At 47.7% G+C, this 17,709-nt stretch overlaps 1 long non-coding RNA gene across 2 annotated transcripts; it reads right to left on the reverse strand.

Moving 5' to 3' along the window:
- Nucleotides 1–6,613: 6,613 nt before the first annotated feature.
- LOC121233248 lies at nt 6,614–17,697 on the reverse strand. Of its 2 annotated transcripts, XR_005932222.1 has the most exons (4): nt 17,541–17,697; nt 8,319–11,037; nt 7,959–8,014; nt 6,614–7,754 (listed from the first exon to the last, which is right to left on the reverse strand). It is a non-coding gene; the product is annotated as an uncharacterized LOC121233248 (long non-coding RNA). The 2 variants fall into 2 exon arrangements; XR_005932221.1 differs by lacking the exon at nt 7,959–8,014.
- Between the last annotated feature and the right edge of the window lie 12 nt (nt 17,698–17,709).

A 17,709-nucleotide genomic window follows, 5' to 3' on the forward strand; every position in this document is an offset into this window, starting at 1 on the left:
AGTAACTGCTCGGCCAGTGGCACAACCTCAGCCCGCTGCTGGGCTGCGGGCAGCCATGCCCACGCGCTGCCTGGCCAGCAGCCAGCCTTCCCCTGCCTTCAAGGAGTGAAATCCCAGCACAAAAATCTCCGCTGGCACCAAACGCCCCGGCTGCGACACCCTTCAACTGCAAGAGGGTTTTATCAAGCCTAGAGGAAGACGATTGCGAGGGTGTGAATGATTAAAGATAGAGACACATTGGACTTTTATCTGTTTCCTATCAGGAAAACCGTAAGTGATGTTTTAGGTTTTCGAGAATACCCTAATTCAGCATTTTGCTGCAGCAGGGTGGTCACTGGGCTTTGGACTGCAGCCCAGCCAAACAGAATGGAGCTTTTCATCAGTTAAAATCCAAGAAGGGAATAATGATCTCAGAGTTTTGTATTTATCATTGGATTTGGCCCGCTGACCCGCCTAAGGAAAGGCAGTGGCTTGAAACAGTTTTCACAAAGCCAAGACCTAAATGGCTGCAGTAAAAATTTTATCCTGATCACTCTTTTTTTTTTTTTTTCCCAGATACACATATTTCTGTCATGTTTGGATAAATCCTGCCCCCCCAGTTCCCTCAGAAAGGTCAATGCAGCTTTCCATGCTCCGAAAGTCTATGCTGGCCCGAAGATGTCACTATCTTGGCAATGACTGGCACAGCCCCAAACAGGGCTACGTGGAGTTATGTGGAGTTATGTATGATTCAGCAGCAACAAGTGTGAAAAGGCTGAGACTGCTGGCGCTCGCCCTTCATCAACCTTTTCATATTGCTGGCGCTCGCCCTTCATCAACCTTTTCATATTCCTGGCGCTCACTGTGAGCATTGCTGGCTGCAGATATTTAAAGAGCAAAAAAAGCGAGTAGCGCCGTTAGCTTTTTTTTTTCCATTTAGCATTTTTCCTTCTTCTTTGTTCATTTAAGCAGATATTTATGCTTTTATGGTCATGAAGAGCTTCCCCTGGCCCTCTTAGCAGTAGCATGGGCCATCTTGTTCTCCCAGCAAGCACCATGCAGTGATGAGCAATACTCCTTGTCCTGGCAGCCTTTCTCCTCAGAGCAGGCACTTTTCCCCCTTATCTAACAAACCATGGGGTTTGGGTGGTGAAAGCACAGGGGTTTTCCCTCATGTGATGGGAGCATGTTCAGCATGGTGGGGCATAAGCACTGGCTGAAGTGATGGGGCGTCTTACACATTCCCCCTTACAAGCTGCCCCATGCCAAAAGATCTCTGCATTTTTGTCAAAAGGCTGGACATTACTGCTCTGTGAAAACCTAAAGACCTTCACAAAAAAAAAAAAAAAAAAAAAAAAAGTAAAAAAGCTTCTGAGAAAAGACTATGGGATTTCCACACTTCCCAATACACCTATGGAAAATGAAGACAAAATCCCTTGCATGCTACACCTACAAAAGCATGCTACAAAATCCCTTTATGCCTGCTACATCTTGAAGGCTGACGTTTCTTCCTTCTAATATAACTCTTCTGGTATGAAATAGGGGCAAGGTCTAGGCCACCTGAAACTTAACTAAATTGGGACTTCAGACTCGAAAATCCACCTAGATCCTAGGCTATGATTTAGTCTCCGGGGTTGTCTCCTCCCAGGAGGTACCTACATTCATTGGGCACTTCCCAGGTCACTGGCACCTAACTTCTGCCATCAATGCATCCCTCAGGCATGATGGTAATTGCTAACTGATGTTAAATTAATTTGGTGGAGGGTGGAGGTTTTGAGAAGGAGTGTTCAGAGAGCTGAAACCACCACAACAGGCAGCATTACTTTACATCTGCGTTCGCTGCCTTGGCAGAGCTGCCAATGATTAAATGGATGGAGCCTGTTTTACCAGCCAAAGATGGTCTCTCCAGGTTCACTGTGAGCAGCAACTGCTTGCTGCTAAATCCAGAGCTGAATTCACTTTCGGATGAAAGCAAATTCACCTATGGCTCACACAGCAAAAGAAATCACATGCCTAAAGACAAATGAGATGTATATTTGATTTTATTCTTGTTTCCCACAACATACATGATTGCTGGAAATTCTTTCTTTCCTGTGCACAATCTTTTTTTTTTCTGTTTATTTGTCCTGATTCGGAGCTAACAGCTGGTTTTACCTATGAGAACCAGCTCACAGACGCACTTCAGGATATAAAGCACATTTATGATAAGACACCTGATAAATCCCTTCACATTCCGTATCTTTCCTGTAAAGCTGGGGCGGGGGGGGACCGAAGAAGGAGAAAAGACCTGCTTTAGGATGATGTCATAGCTGTTGGGCACATCTGCCCCAAATTAAATTACCATCTAAAGGGCTTATTTCCCAAACATATTTCTTTTTGGCTTGGAAAGAGACATAAAGCAGTGTATCCCTTCAGTTTGCATTTGGGGAGTCTCTGAAAATTTGGGATCACCCTTCACAGTATGCCAGCAAGATTTACTAGTGCTGAGTCTCTCAGGTGATGATGCTGTACAAGTTGCATGAAAAATGAATCTTTCTTGGTTCCTCGATTAGGTTGTGACTCATAATAAATCTTCTGGAGACATCAAGCCTGTCTTGCTAAAAGCATGAGGGACCTTTGCAAAGCCCTCTAAGAAGGTGTGAGAAAGGGATCTCACCTGTAAGAAGAATGCTTGCAAAAGTGAACCTGTTTGAATTTTAAAATATCCACTCTCCATCTTTCACAGCAAACTCTGCGTGCATGACAGAATTTGAAGACAAAAATGCAAAAGGTGTAGAAATAAACAACAGTGTTTAAACACACCAAGGATAAAACACTTGCAAATAGGCTGCTTTGTCTACTGCAATACCAAAAAAAAAAACAAAAAAACCAACCCAGGAAAAAGAAGGCAGAAGAGAAAATGCAGGAAAACTAGGTTTTTTTAATACCTTCTATGTGATCTTTCCCTATGAAGGCACTCAGACTATATGGCTTCCAGATGATAAAGAAGAGGAAAATGCTGCACCAGACAAAACCCCCATCCTCTTGTTGCCTACCAGTGCGAACTGCCGGTGCCCCCAATGTGCTCAACGTGGCAAAACCCCATGTGACAAAGGAGCCGACTTTTTTGGCTTTGGCATGTTCCTGAGCAGACCCTATGGGCCCACTGGCCGTGACAAAGCTGTGCAGGTGTGTGGCATGTGCTGCATTGGAGGGAAAGACCCCGCTACTGCCTGGACAGCCTGGATGCTGAACACAATCACACTGGCATCGTTTTACAGGAGCTCCACTAAAATCCATGAACCTGTCATTTGTCCATGGTAGTTACTTAGAAATGGAGTAAAAATGCCCCAAAAAAACTCTTTCAAAGCACCTGATAAATAGCATCCAAATGCAGCAAAGCCTTTCAGCCCATCTTGAAACCATGGCCCTGGTTTTGCGCTGATGTAAACCAGCACAGTTGGTGGAGTTATGCTGATTTACACCAGCTGAGGAACTGTTCCTATATTTTCACCTGGTTCATGAAGATTTATATACTAATTCCCTGCAAAGCATTATAATGAAAAAAAAAAAAAAAATCGCCTAGCTGGGTCCGCAAGTCCTATTTCATAAGTAAGTTATCTCAGCCTTGCTGGGTCAGATCTTACTGAGAGGACGATACATCCAGGGCTGTCATGTAAATCATTTCCTTTTGAATACTTAAGTCTAATCAACTTCAGACCTTGTTTTGGACACATTGTACGTTTCATAAGCTGAAGAACTCTCTCTGATGAAATCCTTGCCTCCTGACCCCAAAATACATCTGAACAAAATTGTCCCATCAGGAGTTCAGATAATTGCTTGGCCTTTCCTGTCAGTCATAAACCAGACCGATCCAACTTTTTTGGACACTTCCCCACACTTTAATGTGCTTTTCAAACATATTCCGAACAGCATAACAGAATAGGAATGGTTGCTTTTATAAATGTGTGGTACTTTATATGTTTAAGCAAAGAAATCAGAGACTCTCTTTGCTGGTGCCATATGTATTATTGTGTGATAAAAATTTACCAGCATGTAGCTCTGCAATTATTGTTCTTACAGCTCCATTAGTCTTAAATCTTATTTATGTACCGTGGGCTTTTTTCTTTCACTGGAACTCCCAGGCTCTCCCTTTTCTTGCGCCAAAGCTTACAAAGCACCACGTAGTCCAGGCACAATTTGAAGACTCGATCTTTCACATGCCCAGAGTGAGTATGTTTAAGAGCGGTGCCTTTCTGCTCCCACCCACAAATGCCTTTGGGGTCCACAGCCATGCAGCAATTTGGATCTAACGGAGGTGGCCGGTGGCTGACACAGCAGGACACCGGCACCGAGCGAGGTTCGCGCTCGCCGTCTGGCCGCAGCAGCATCTGCCACGCGAGGATGCAGCTTACAACAGGGAGAAGCAGAAGTCCTTGTCAGGGGCCAAGCTGGGACGCTGCCCAAGTGCTGCAGGGGACAGCAGGGCGAGACATCCACATGGAAGGCACAGCAGGGACTTAGCAAAAGCCAGTGGAAATTTTTCTATTGACTGCTGAGGGGGCCGTGATTTTCTGCCCCCGGCCCTCCTTGACAGCCTGCTGGGGTGCGCAGGAGAGCTTGGGGAGGTGAGGAAGATTTGCTGGAGGAAGCCGGACACATTTCTGCCGGTGAATGGCAAGCCACCCCGTGCACTTGGACGGTGCTAAATCCCGAACAATGAGAAGCATTACAAATATTCAGACATCACAGACAAGGGTTTACAGAGATCACAGTCTCAAGTTGAAAGCCTGGGAATTCCTCAAGGAGAAGGTGTGGTCTGGGGCAGCGCATGTGAGCCGAGAGCTTTCCAAGTGCCTCTGCAGCTCTCAACATCTGATGAGAAGATTAAGTTCATAGGCAAAACACATTGTGAAAATGGAAAGCAGGCTGCTACATTTGTCAGTAAGTTGAAAGGACAAAATGTACATGGATGTTAGAAAAGAAAAATCGTTAAAAGGCCATTCTACATCAAGAAGAAATCTTTCCAAGGAGTGGAAAACAGGGACCTGCAGGGCTCGGGTGCCACAGAGGAACCTCACTTCTGCACCCGAGTCCTGGCCGCATGAGCGGAGGTGCAGAGCCATACATGTCACCTCACAGACCATTAGGATGCTAAGCCTATATATCTCATGGTTTCTGCAGACAGCCAGCTCCGTTAGCCATTACTGTGCCTGTTTGAGGTGTCAGCCTCTTGGCAGTTTGCTGAAAGTCATCGCTACCTAGCAGGGGTGACAAAACTGAATATACCATGACTCCATCTGCCACAATTTAGAGTTTAGCACTTTACACCACCAGCAGAGAGTAATCTGGAAACACAAGTGGTGTTTCTGGCACCGGTGATTGACACACAGGTCAGGGTTTTGTCTCCAGCACAGCCTCATGAGAATATGTGCTCATGGGTTTCAGGTCCGTATGCATTACAGAACTGCTCCTGAGGCTTATGCTGGCTTTATCATTTTGCAGCGTACCTTTGTGAACCTGTAATCTCAGGCAAAGTTCTCACAGGGTGTATAAACTGTCCTTTGAGGACATGCAAAAAAGCACGAATCCTCAGAAAGTTTGCATTCTCTGCAAGGGCACCTGCAGCAAAGAGCACAGGAGTCCCTTGGGCAGCTGTTGCACCCATCAGGCTGACAATGGCCATGGACCAGCATACACCGAGCTGCTTTTCCCCAAACTTTTCACTAGGTCAGGACTTATGCTAGGTGTAGGAAAATAACTTTCAATTTTTCATAGCCCTCCATCTCTCCTCTTCATTACTGTGAAAGAATCATTCCCCTGCGCTGTGAACGGCTTGTGTGATTTCCAGGTTGGGTGCCTGCTGTTTCAACCTTTACCTTCTTGTTTCCTCGCCTCGGATGCTCCCTGTAGCTTCTTCGTGTCTCTGCTGTCATCCCTGTTTGACGCTTGCAGCGCGCAAGGCGAGCATCATACGGAAAAAAATCTGTCTGCGGGCTGCATCTTCGGGCACAGAAATGAGCATACAGGACAAATGCACACAGAAATGAGGTCAGACGTTTCCGTGAAGTCGGGGCACCGCACCGGTACAGCCCCACCCCAGGAAATGCGGACAAAATTAAGCGAACCCTCCTCGAAAAGACCTGCGTGACGGTCACGGGGGCATTCAGGAGACACTCGGAATAACGCGGGCGTGTGCGCCTGCGCCCGTATGCCAGAAGCGGACTCGCCACAAGGAAAACGCACACAGCGCAGGGCGGGGGCTCCTCCGGGGCCCGTGTGTCCCCCCCGCCCCGCGCCGCCCCGGCACCGGCACCGGCACCGGGACCCGGCGGCAGCGGCGCCCCGGCGCGGCTGGCTCTGGCCGCCAGGTGGCGCCGTCGCCCCGGGCCGGGCCCGGCCGCCCTCCCCCCGCCGCGGCCGGCCCCGGGCGCGGGGAAGGAGCGACGCTGCCCCGGAGCGGGCGGCGGCGGGGGAAGAAGGCGCCGGCCCTGGCCTCCTCTGGCCGCTTTCCCGGCAGGGGTCGGAGCACACCGGGCTCTCCCGTAAGCGGGAGGTGAGAGGAAGAGGTCAGGAAACGGGAGAGGAGAGCCCTTACACCGTGCCCCCCCCCGCTCCCCGCAGCCTGCGCACCCCTCGGTGCACGGCGGGGTGGGCCTTGGCCTTAAGGGAAAAAATCTGCTCGGAGCCTATGGGCCAGTTCCCACACAGCGCACTCCGTGTCCACCCCACTGATGTCTGGGACTCTCTGGTGATTTACATCAGGTGCGAGTGTGATCCTCATTCTCAATCAAGCATATCCCCCCGGAGGGTTTATTCGCAGGCTGCCCGGGTTTTTCACTTGGGTTCTGTTAGTTCGTTTTGGGTGATGGATGGCAAGGGTCGGTGATTTTCCCGAGGACCCTCTGAGGTAGCAGTTTCTCTTGGAATAGGAGACAAAGCCTTCTCGCTGCCCAGTGCCTCCTACTAGCCTCTAAAATACATCATGTAGTTCAAACGCTGTGGTCCGGTCCACCTATGAACTGGTCTTCTATAGACAAGCACATTTCTTGGATCTTCCCTCTGATCATTTTATTCTCTGCTGGTGGCTCTGAGCTCCCATCCCTGCCCAAGACATTTGCAGCAGCTTCACAATATCATTTAGCAATGGCTCACTTTAATTCACAGATACTTGGTATTGAAACAAGCACACAATTCAGGAGTCCGTCACAGTCCGGACACATTCCCCCAAATTCAGAGACCAGATCCCCATCCCAGCTCTCAGCAGTCACCAAGTCCAGCCAGCATTTCGTCGCCCACCAGTTGATTTCTTCACAGCTCACTGCTATGGGCACTGCCAGGTCTCCCTGTGGTGCGCTCCGCTCCCTTCCCAAGCACCTGGGCAAAGGGCAGCCCATGACATTTTCCAGTCACCATCTGCTGATGTTTATTTTGGCCTGCCTACGGGTGTTTCCAAATGACTTTTGTGGGAGAAACATGGAAAACAAGGTTTAGGGCAACCCATTGAAGGAATTGGGAGACTGAAGGTGAAAACTCCCCAGACTGACATCTGCTCTTTTTGCAGCTTCAGTGCTCCATACTGCCTTGCTCTGAGCCCCAGCATGAGCACGCAGCGTCGAATCCCTCGGGAGAGGCAAAGGCCATCAGCAGTTCTCTAAACTGCGGCTTAGGAGTTTATCCAGAGCCCAACCTCTGCTCTGGAAAATCTGTGACTTCGGAGACAAGTGGGGTTTGGATGGGCTGAAAATGCAGCGAGAGCAGCAGATTTTCTTCAGCTGTGTGGATGCTGTTGTAGGCTTCATGAGGCATTGGTAAATGAAAAATGAAGTTATTTTAATAAACAAACATTCACGTGTAACCATTGGAAGGTGAAGTCAGAAGTTTGGAGTTGGTTTGCATTTTAACAGACACAGAAATAACAACAAACTGAGGAAACATGCTTGTTTGTAAGGCTGCCTGAGCAAAGCCATACGAGTCAGACTGAGCGCCATCAAACTTACTTGTGCTGAAAAATATCCCATTGCTCCCTGAATGAATAAGGCAGTCCTCGATGGAGCTATCAAGGAACATGATTCCAGTAAGTTATATACAATTCTGGACTTGTTTTCTAAACATGCATTAATTTTTTTGGTAAGAAGCCCATTACATTATTTTTGGCCAAGGCTCTCCTTTTCTATAGCTCTGATAAAGCTCAGTCTGTGAAATATTCCTTCAGCCACCTCAAAGCAAATGCTGACATCACCAAGAAGGAAGCAATGCTAGAGCAGGAGAAATGTATATAAGGGAAAGCTGGGGCTGTGATTACATGTGATGAAATGGAAGATGCCCAGCCAAACGGTAAAGTGTTTCTATTGACTTACACTGGAACTTAGTCCTTTTGCTGAAGAACTACTGTGGGGTTTCAGGCACAAATGAGTCTTGATGAATTTTGAGGCAAAATTTGATGTTAATTAATTACTCTTAAGTTCTGAAAATTTTATACATGCTGGGGAAATCTCCTTATAAAGTGCATTTCTCTGGTTTCCATTCCTTGTCGTGCTGCTGTTGGGGATATTGAACACCTCCTGTTGTGGAATCCCTGCCCCGGGAAAGGGACAGCGTCAGCTGAGCACAGGCAGTGCTGAGATTTATAGAGAAGTAAAGACAACTTCTGATATTAAGCAAAGAAAGCTGAGCTGGATAAAGAGCTTGCTCGAGTAAAATGAAGCTTTTCTTTTTTTTTTTCTTCCTCTCTCTCTTTCTTAAGCTTAACAAAAAAAAGAAAAATGGAAAATCCCCATTGATTGCATCCAGCTGTTAAAATTTTATGATACCGAGATCCCCAGTTGTCATGACCACTTCATGTAGTTTAATATGTAGTCGTATTCTTTTCAGTTTCATTTTCTTCCCCAACTTTAGTTAATAAAACACCTTTCAGACAGCCTGTTCTCAGCAGTTATAGAGTGCCTGGTCTTCTTTTATAAAGAGGGGAAATGCGTGCAACTTTAAGAACTAATTTGTATACACACACCCGGGCTGTTACCTGTGGGATACCTTGGCATGTGAGGAAGTTAAACTGCAACCATAATTCCCATTAACGACAGTGAGAGCAACATTTGCGCGTTTCCCCATGCGAAGGAGACGCCGGCTGAACGGAAGCAGCTCTTTTCTGATCACCGTAGACCAGCCCTGCCATAAAAAGGTTGACCCTCCGCCCCAGCCAAGACTCCCCTTGCCTGCGATGGCTTTGGGCTCAGGCCCAAAATGAATAAATCTCTCCGGACTTTGGAAATTCAGCAGCAAACCAGCACCTCCCGAAGTATTGCAAATTTATTTTGTTTCATCCGCAGCGAGCGTGGAGGGTTGTTATCTACACTGTTTGCACAGTTTCAGCTTGGCTTTCCTAAAGGACTTTTTTGCTGCTCAGTTGGCATAGATAAAATACCCAGGATAAAGGCAATGCCCACATTTTCTGCTTTTAAATGCGCTAATATTTTTAGTCTGCCATCGCTCCTGGTTCCCTCCTGCCTTGCTGGCATTTGCCCACACCAGCAGCCGTGCACGTGTGGTGGCAGGAGGGGCAGGAGCATGATTCCCTGTGCCAGGGCAGCGTTGGCATCAGTGGGGAGGAGCAATGCTCCAACATTCACTTCTGCTTTAGAGCTCTTTGTTCGCTATGGCACGCTGGCATTCCTCCGGCTTGCTACCACTGCTCCTGTGTATAGAAAAAAATCCCACTCTACATTAAGAAAGAGTAAGTGTGCACATCAATAGCTCAAGGATTGGACCAGCTGATTTAATTAATCCCAGAACTAGCGTTTCAAATAAGGGAATCCAGAATTATGATTAAGCTGCAAAGGAATCAAAATGTGCTACGGGTGAGAGGTTTTTGCTGTGCTCTGGCTGGTGAATGCTTCTTTTTCAGCCTCGGCATTCTTTTGTATTGGTCTTTTGCCTTTGTGGTGTTGAAAATCATTTGGGGAATCTGTTTAAAGATGCAGTTTTATGTAAAAGGTAACCACATTACTGCACTAAATATAAAGCAGTCAGAGGAACTGAAAATAAACCAGTTTGGTTTCCTAAGAGGTAGCACTGATAAACATTTTGGTCAGCCAATGCATTTTGTGGACAATGTTTAAGGAAACATTAGCTGCTGACATGCTTAGCTTGAGGAAGCTTTATCCTCCCTGTGCCAGTATTTATAGTCGTAGTTTAATAGGAAGCCTCTAATGATAACATCTTACTGCTTGTTTAATCATCTTTTACTCAGCAAAATAACTGAGTTAATTTGGGACCGAGAAAGGGTGTGGACACCAGGGCTGGCTCCGGTGCCAGGGAAGCGCTGTATGCCCTAGCACTGCTCACTTAGAGAAATACTTTGTTTCCCCGGGGAAAGTCAGCAGCTTGCCCTTGCTGCGCCTGTCTCTCACTCTGTACCACGGATAGGAAAAGTGGCTTTTTAAAATTACAGAGTTTTTAAAATGCAAAAATGGAAATGCAAAGGGAAAGGAACACTTGCAGCATGTGGGGATGTTTTCTGAGATGGAGTTGAATTCACGCTGAGGGTGCCCTTCTATTTAATAGAGAAGACCCAGCCTACAGCCAACTTTTCGATATAAAACCACTGACAGCCTGCCTTTTCCTCCTCTTCTTTGATACCCGCCTCTTCCCCTCTATGCATTTCACTCCCTCCACAGTAAACCCAACAAAAAACAGAATAGGGGAAAAAAAGTGGAATTAACATGACGGCTGTCACCATCACACGGTTCAGTCTGTGCCTCCCCTTCCCCTGCCACTGTCTTCAGGCATAACCTCCACAGATGAGGGAATATCCCCAGCCTGGGGACTGCTGCAGCACGGCTCCTTCCGACACCAAAGCATTGACAAGGGTCAACATGAATTTTGTATTTCCCAGGAGCTGGTTTCCTTTGCCAGAGGCTGCTCGGTTGGCACCCCCTGGTTTGGGTCTGCATGCGGTGAGACTCCTACGCTGCTCCTAAAGGGGTTTCTTTAGGGAAACGGCTGCAGGTCCTTGCCCAGGAAGACAGTAAACAACACCCGGTGGGCTCAGCAGAGCTAGCACTGGCGGAGTGCTTTGACCTGAATAAACACAAGGAAAAATTAAATTTTCCCTACCAAGAAAAAAATTAAATAGCAGTGGTATGGTGGGAAGCAGCCCCTGTCCTGAAGAGTTTGCAGCTGAAACAAGGAATGAGACAGAAACAGCAGCAAGGAGAGATGGAGTGAAACTCCTGAGGTAGTGTGAGTATGAATAAGATTGGTACCTACATCTTCAGGGTCTCAGGTAAACTGCTCACCTGCATCCCGACACTGGTAATAGGACAGTAACTGAGATGCCTTAAAGTCATTTCAGGGCCTGCGAGAAAACCTGGCTGCCGTGCTCAAAGTGCCCATGCAGTGCTGAAGTGATGAGAGGGAAGCGAGGGAAATGAGAGGAGTGAGAAAGGAATTGTAAAATAAAAGGATGCAAATAAATTCCTTTGTGCTGTTAGCCCAAACTGTGATGATGCAGCACTTTGTACAGACTCCTTCATCTTTTCTAAAAAGGAATTTGCTGTATGTCTCTATTCCTCTCCAGGCAGAACGTGTGGTTGTGATCATTCGTGACAGTGAGCATCGTTTCACAGCACCAGCCTGAGTGAAGCCAAAGCTGAGGTACTCACCCCCCAAAAAAACCAAAACCTACAGTTAAATCTAGCTTACCAAAACTGTAAGTATCCTTATATAGAAAATGTAAAAGTGCAAGAAATATCTGCAAATTATTCCACAAGTTTTCTAAGATCAGAAGTTTCTACGCATATATAAGCTCCTGCACTCACTGCATTGAAGCAAAGAGCAGCCCTAGACATATGGCCACTAAGTATTAAAGACAACAAATAGTATAATTCAGCCCACAAATGGAGGTCTGGATCCTGCTGGGGCTGAGGTCCTTTTGTGTCCTACAAAATTAGGAATTGTGGATACTCTGCACTGAAGAAGAAATGCCGAGTATCCTCCGGGGCTGGGTTCACAGCCTAGTGGAAAGTCAGACTAAAAAGAAAACAATAAATTAAAGTGCCACCAAACTCCTCAGAAGAGAGAAAACTGCATCGAAGCAACAGCCTTTCGCTTTTAGCCCCCCAAGAGCTGAAATGAGCAGGCGCTGAGGTGGTAAGTGGTTCCCATCCTGCCACCGGCAGCAGGATATACATTATTTAGAAAAGACAGAAATTGTCTGAGTTAGCAATGTAGCTGAACAAATTAGAAATTATAGTATAACTGGAGGTTCGGTTTATATAGCTGGAGCTCCGAGACAGAAATACAGATTATGACAGGTTAATGGGGACTGTGACATTCCCTATACATGTAAATAAACACTGAATTTGAGAACCTCTGTTTTCCCCAAGCACTAGTAAATAAAAGTATAACAGAGACCTCATGTAAAGTAACCATATGCTTATAATTATACAAACATTGTAGATCCCCTGTGTGAGATTTCACATCTTTATTGCTTCTATTTTAATGTTTACAAAGTTAGCAGTAATTTTTCAAAACCAAATCTATCCTAAACAGGAAAGACAATTTCCTACATCATTTTAATTTTCTACGCCAGAGCGAACAAAAGCAAACCGCTCTTGCAAACCTCTCCCCTTTCTCCTGCTCTATATGTTGCAGTTTGTTTCCCCGATGTCAGGATGTGTTTTGACGCACCAAGAATGCAGGAGTGGCTTCACTCTTCATGCCCATATATTAAGTTTTTAACTGTGAGTGAGAGACAATATGGTTCTAATCTAAGACAGTGACAAAAATGCAGAGAGCTTGCAGAGAAGCAACATTGCCACTGGTTCGTGGCAAAATAAAACACTGTAAAAAGCAACAGTGGTGTGTAGGGTTAGCCCTGCTACTTCTCCCGACTTTTCTTGTGAAAAGACTAACCACCAAAAGCAGGAGCAAAAGAAAGAGAAATGGGAAAGCCCGTCCCCACGCTGTGGGGCTGCACAAGCCGCCGCAGAGCCGGGGCGCGGGGACTAGCCTGGAAGAGCCCGGCGGGCCGTGGCGCACTGGGAGAGGCATGGATCCCTTGCGGGATGCTTGGAAAGCGAAAGAGGACCACAATGCGGGAGCTGGTTCAGACTCTCCTAAGGCAACCCTACTTATTTGAGTACACTCCTTCTCCTCCTGTTAGTTCACATGCCGTAGTTTTGACAGTTAAAATTCTTGTTCCGCTTAGAGTTTTGACGTTTATGTTAACAGTTTGGAGAGCAGGCAGGCTGAAACAAATAAGCTGAGAAAAAAGTGATGGTTTTCTGTATTAAGCAAAAAATATATATATTTGGCTAATGTGATGGTCCAGGATGCAGGCAGCAGAGAAGGGAGCTTGGTGCTCCCTTCCCGAGGATGCTCTCAGCCGAGAGCAGGGCAGCCCAGCTGGGAGGGAGGGGAGCTGGCATGTTACCCACGAGGGAAAGCCCATCACGGGAAGGGGAAGCAAGTTCTGGGTCAAAATCTACCTTCTGAAAACCAATATTCCTGCTACTATGGAGCACTGAAACCCAACCTTTTCAGGAGCCCTGCAGCAAGGAAGCAGAGGTGCTAAAAATGTTGAAGCTAAAAGGGATGGGAGTTCACTGCCTCAGATCTGGGGCCCTTGAAAGACAAGTCCTATTTTCAAAGCCGAGGCTGGTGTTTTGCTGAAAACCAGCACATACGGACTACACGGGCATTTCAGAAAACGTTGTGCTAACTGCTCTGCCAGTAGGAATCCATACCCCCTGATTACGTGGTGTGACCACAGCCTTTTTGGAGCTTTTTGTGGTAAAGGGGGCAGAAGCCCATACTTTGAGTGAATATATTTTCTAATCATTCTAATAGAGAATGATTTTGGTTCGCAGAAATAAAAACCCTACAATGGATCATTCATGGTAAAACAAGCCACAACCTAGCTGTAAAAAAATAAAGGTTCTTAAGAAGGACTGTCTACAAGCTGATCAGCTCTGTACTAATGCCACTTATGCACCACAGTAAGTCTTCCGAAAGGCCACAAACCAGAGGTGAAATGAGTGATGCTTAGGCCTTGGCTTGACCACTTGTGCAGGGATGAATTTTAACCTCTGACACTACTCCTTAACATTGCTGCTCATTTGATGGTTATAACAAGAGAAATTTCCATTAAAATTCCAGGGGAAAAAAATTACATTTTATTTTGGCTGTCTCCTGGCTTTCAAATTTGCCTCTGATAATTTTTCTTTTCTCCAGAATGACAAATTCACAGAAAGGAAAAAACTTGAAAGATGTGAAAACTGTGTGTGCTAGTGCAAGGAAATTAATTAAACTGGTTTTAAAACTGCAGTTTTGCAGTCTCCAAATTGCTTTAGTTTGGAGAAACATATTTGAAATTAAAAAAATTGTTACAAAGTATTTCTAATGCAATTATAACCTGAAATCTGGCCAACTTTTATTGTTAAGAAAACCGGAAAGGAAATAATTTTTAAAAATGCTATTCTTCTTTTTCTGGTGGCTGCTATTATTTTACTCTTTTTATTGTTGCTGCCATTATTACGCCCTTTGTCGAGCTCCGAAGCTGGGATCCCACGTGTTTCACAGGCGCTGATTCATTCTCGCGCTGTCCTGCGAGGTGCCCGCCCCTGCCTGCGCTTCCCAGGTCCAGTTCCACACGGTTTTCTCAATGCCAAACAAAACCAAAACTTCTTAAGATGGTTTGATATATTGAAGTCCCTCGCAGTGATCTGACTGTGTAGCTGCATAAGGCACCATGACTGCTACATCTTCTCAGTTCCCTGTGCTCTGTCGTTCCCTTAAGTGACTGTCCTGGCAATTAGCTGTATTGAACAATGGCATTGTCTTCCGAAATGGCAAGGGGACACCCTGAGCAACTGGGCCTAACGCTGTGAGAAACAGGCAGGAGAACAACACTGCCTACGTTATAGCTGTTACTACCACCTGTGTATGCTATCATGTGGTAAGCATCTCTGTCTCGGGGTGATAACAACAGGGCGCGTGCCTCCCCCAGCCTCTGCACTGCCTGAAAGGTCACCGGAGCCGGGAAAAAGACCCCCGTTGGCTGCAGAGGGCTTCTAGTCAGGCCCCCGATAAAGAAGCGAGGGTGGAAAGCAGCCGTCCGAGTGAATTTTAGAGAATGCGTTAAAATGTGCAAAAGCAGCAGGTAGAAATTAAATCGGGCTGATGGAAGTTGCTCTCGAGACCACTCGACCCTTGCAGCTTTGCATTAGTATGAAACCACCTTCCCTTGGGAGAGGAGGAGGCCAAGGGAGGAAAAAGCCGAGAACAAAGAGGGAAGAGGAGAGACAGACCGAGAGACAAAGGCAGGAAGGGAACAGACACTCCGGGAGCAGCGAGGGGACCCTGGAAACCAGCGGGGTGGGAGTGGGAAAGGGCAGCCATGCAGCAGCAGTGCTGGGGACCGCAAGGAGGGGATGTGGGAAGTGGAAACAATATCAGAAAAGGAAAATAGGACAATGAAATGCAGCAGGAGAGAAAAGAAAGAGCCTGGGGGACTAGCGTTGGGCAGAAGTTGGCGGAGAAGAAACTGGAGCTGGGCAGCTGATTGTAGATAGCAGGCAGAAGCATGGAATAAGTGAAGGGGGCACAAAAGGGGCAGAAGGAAACAAAAAAGCAATGATAAGGCTCCGGAAGGAACTGGGTCATGGCAAGAAAAAATAGCCAAAATGCTAAGTACAGAGCAGAAAGGATGGGAGCGGCAAAGGGTAGCAGAAGTAACAAAAGTGAGGCATCAGAAAAGTGAAGCTGAAGGGATGGGAGGTGGGGGAAAGTCCCAGAGCAGAAAGCAGCTGATGAAAAGGGAGGGGAATGGTCAGGAGGGCAGCTGTGAAGCCAGGGGATAGGCAGGAGGAGTGAAAGCACAATAAATAAAAGGGACTGAAAAAATGGGATGGGGAGATGTGGGAATTGGTTGTGCAGAACACTTGCCTCATTTCTGCACTGTCACCAATACTCTTTTGTAGCCCTGTTCCTTCACAGTTCATCTGCCAGCACCTCACAGTACATCTATCCTACTAAAAAGAAGCCAAGGCAATGATGGGCCCCGTTCTCTAATCCAAGCTATACGATGTGTCCCACATCCACATGGTCACATCCAAATGGCCATCGAGGGACAGCCCCTGGCACAAGCCATAACTTGTAACAGGCCTGGGCGCTGGCATGGGCCAAAACCACACCAGGGAGCTCGCTGAGCCTTGTACGGAGGGTTGCAGGGCAGCTCATGAGCCCTTGCCTTGGAGTTATCTTCTTCCCTAGTGCAGATCCAGCTGGCATCACTTGGAAACTGAGTCCCTCACTTGCTTTGAATGTCCTCCTCACTATCCTCATCTCCCCTAGCATCTCTCCCCAAGAGCTGCGGAGCACGGTGGGAGTGAGCTCCCTACAGGCAAACTGGGACCTACCAGGCTAGATGCCTGCTCCATATGCCCTGGCTGGGTCTGCCTCATCCCACTGATGCGTGTGTTGCCCTGGGATCGGTGCCAAAACCCCAGGCATGACTTGCCCTCTCTTGGTGGAAAATGAGAAGGGGGAAGAAAAAGAGAAGAAAGTCCAGGCTACGACTGCATGGCCCATGAAGAACAGCTGCTGATGGAGGAGCATGGTCAGAGATGTCAGATTCAATGCGGGGTGAAAGCCAGATTCCCTTTATTTGCTATGGACTGAGCTTTCACTGCTAAACTTGCACAACCCTCAGGCTGCAGCATCGTTTGGTGGAATGAGAGGAAAATCCACCAGTGGCAGAGATGGGGCAGATAGGAGAGGTAGGAACAAGTGGAGAATGGGAGATCAGGAGAGGAGAGGAGGGAAGCTCAGCATAGGGTAAAGGAAAGCAGCATGGGGAAGCGGAGGAGGGTGTCTTCTGGCTGCCAGCAGCAGCAGCAGTGCCATGGTTCAGGCAGGAGGATGAGAAGGAGGTCAGGAAGAAGCAAGGATGGAACAGGACAGGTAGGGTAGCACAAGGTTGTTACCATGCTTTGTCTATGGCTGTGAACCCTAGGTGGGTCGTGGGATGAAACCATCTGGAGACCTGACACAAGCCTTATACTGGAGGATGCACCACTGAAAAACTGGATGAAAAGGGGTGGGTGAATCCTCCTGCTTCTGCTCCACTGCTGTCTTCTGCATGACGAGCGCAAGGAGGATCTGTGCCCTGCTTTGAGAAGGCTATCCTGCCTGCCCCAGGCTGCCCTGCGCTGCATTTTCCCAGGCCCCAGCCTGGCACCGTGCTCCTCTCAGGCTGGTCCCCTCTTGGTGGCTGTGCGGATTTTGAGAGAAGGAGAACTGTGTCTGGGTCTTCATGCCTGCGCTTTCCCTTCCCTCTCTGACAGGTGGCAGGGCCTGCCTCGAGGCTGCCCACTAGGTGGGCCCCGGCTCATCCCAAGGTGAGACTCCCACTTTCCACCAAATTCTCCTTCCTGAGAGACCCCTGCTTTGTGCCAAGCTCTCGTGCACATAGCCGTGGGAATACAGAGAGCCTGGAGCGAGATCATTAGCGTCGCACAAGTCTGCCCACACCCGAACCTCCAGCACCCAAGACCCGAAACTGCAGCACCCAAAGGCACCTGAACACACCACAGCGTTGGTCATTTGATGAGAAGCGGTACCCGACGGGTGGCAGCGAGACGCACAGCATCTCTCCCCGGCCCTCGCGTCCGCTTCCCGCGTGTAGTCCACAGCGAGGAGGGAGCAAAGGGACCCCCAAGCACCCGACCGCGGGGTGTCCCGCCCTGC

The sequence above is a fragment of the Aquila chrysaetos genome, chromosome 4, assembly GCF_900496995.4.
Source record: "Aquila chrysaetos chrysaetos chromosome 4, bAquChr1.4, whole genome shotgun sequence".
Taxonomy (NCBI): domain Eukaryota; kingdom Metazoa; phylum Chordata; class Aves; order Accipitriformes; family Accipitridae; genus Aquila; species Aquila chrysaetos.